The 2202-nt window shown below is 42.4% G+C and overlaps 1 non-coding gene across 1 annotated transcript; it reads right to left on the bottom strand.

The window, feature by feature from the left end:
- Positions 1-348: 348 nt before the first annotated feature.
- On the bottom strand, positions 349-422 carry Trnat-ugu. The gene has a single exon. It is a non-coding gene; the product is annotated as a tRNA-Thr (tRNA).
- Between the last annotated feature and the right edge of the window lie 1780 nt (positions 423-2202).

Below are 2202 nucleotides of genomic sequence, written 5' to 3'. Positions count from 1 at the left end.
ATACTCCTCCATTGTGGTTGCACCTACGGTACGGACATCTGTATCGCTGAGGCACCCAAGCATCCCCACCAACGGTAAGGTCCATGGTTCATGGGGGTGGGGGGGGGGGGGGATATTATGGTACTTTTCAGCAAAAATGATGTTTGACATTTGTCTCGCAGAGGTCGTTATTTACATTACCAGTCAATCTCAAGTAATGCTTTTTTCGGTTCTACACGTGAGTCCACGTACCTATAAAACATACCGGACACATTTTCAATGTTTATACTTATAAATGAAGACTAACTGAAACCCTCAGCAGCCGACAGGAGTTGTTGATATACCTCGATGTGGACAGCTGAAAATGTGTTCCCCGGCCGGGACCCGAACCCGGGATCTCCTGCTTACATGGCAGACGCCCTATCCATCTGAGCCACCGAGGACACAGACGAATAGCGCGACTGCAGGGACTTATCCCTTGCACGCCGCCCGTGAAACTCACATTCCCAACTGTCCACAATTCTACATATGTAATGTAACTTACAGTAGTATATATATAGTTGAAGACTACCCAGCCATTGACCTTCGTCTGTGTGAATGCGCACTGGTTGCCCAAACTCTTACGGGAATCGCAAAAGCATGCGCGAGTAATGAGTGGCTGGGCAAATGCCTATAAGGTACATTACATATTTAGAATTGTGGACAGTTGGGAATGTGAGTCTCACGGGAGGCGTGCAAGGGATAAGTCCTTGCAGTCGCGCTATTGATCTGTGTCCTCGGTGGCTCAGATGGATAGAGCGTCTGCCATGTAAGCAGGAGATCCCGGGTTCGGGTCCCGGTCGGGGCACACATTTTCAGCTGTCCACATCGAGGTATATCAACAACACCTCCCGGCAGCTGAGGGTTTCAGTTAGTCATCATTTACTTCAGGGAAAAGCTGCACGGTCATCAACAGTATCTGTTCTTTCGAGAACAGTTACTGTCTTCATATATATGTTTATACTTATTCCATTGGTACCTTGTATTCATGTTTTTTCGATTATTCAGAAATTTATTAGGTGGCGTCGTACCCAGCAGGGAGAATCTGGCAGGTCGGTTCTCTTACTATAAGTTTAGGCCTTATTTCATACGAATGAAATGTGTCCTGTGGATAACATCCCTTGGGTGGCTGACCGCTGCAAACCGTAACTAAAACTTTTTTTTCTAAATAAGAATGTATGTCCTTTTGTGTATAGCCTCTATATATCTTACGTTCATTTATTTCTGAAGCTATTTAGTCTTTACTGATACCATTGTAATGCGCTATTTAATTAAGATTCTGTGCTACTTCACTTTGCCATGATTGCACACCCTATGCAAGATACTCTTTACTACTGAAATTTATGCTGTTTTCTGATGAATTATTATTACATTCTTTGTTACGTTAGTCACTCTTTCTATTTTATGAGGTTTCCATGTTTCAATTATGCCCAGTCTTTTGCTATGGGTTCTAGGCGCTTCAGTCTGGAACCGCGCGACGGCTACGGTCGCAGTTCGAATCCTGCCTCGGGCATGGGTATGTGTGATGTCCTTAGGTTAGTTAGGTTTAAGTAGTTCTAAGTTCTAGGGGACTGATGACCTCAGATGTTAAGTCCCATAGTGCTCGGAGCCATTTTGTGTTATCTTTTCTTATATGTGTCTTTCGCTTGATGATGTAACTAATTGATTGGCTTTCACCAACGTAGTTTTAAGGAATGAATGTATCCTGTAACTCACGTCGATTGCATATTCTCATCCATTTCGTACATTTTGCAGATCCAATGTACCGATGTCGCACCGTATCCAAACGAGCGATTATGTTCATAAATAGAAGCACATAAAAGTGTGAAATGTGTCACCCAGAAAGGTGTGCAGGAACTGCATTACATAGAAAGCATGATATAAGCAACTTATATGGAATACTAAACACGACTGATACTTCTCACAATGTTTTCTGGCAGGCTTTTATAACCACTTCCCTTTAAATGAGCTAGGTAAATTAGGCAGATTAACTATAAAGATTTAAGGTTAAGGACATTTTACTCTCTGCATTTTGTGTTAGGTATACGGGCATTGTTAGAATATTTAATGACAGTTCATCCAATATCTGCACCAAATTTTTGGAATAACGAAGGAATGTAGATATTTATTGATTGTTCACGCCATGGGCTGCGCTCCAATGATGAGGATTAACTGATATATTGA

Source organism: Schistocerca piceifrons, chromosome 7, assembly GCF_021461385.2.
Source record: "Schistocerca piceifrons isolate TAMUIC-IGC-003096 chromosome 7, iqSchPice1.1, whole genome shotgun sequence".
In the NCBI taxonomy this organism is placed as follows: domain Eukaryota; kingdom Metazoa; phylum Arthropoda; class Insecta; order Orthoptera; family Acrididae; genus Schistocerca; species Schistocerca piceifrons.
This window is presented reverse-complemented; position numbering and strand designations above follow the sequence as displayed.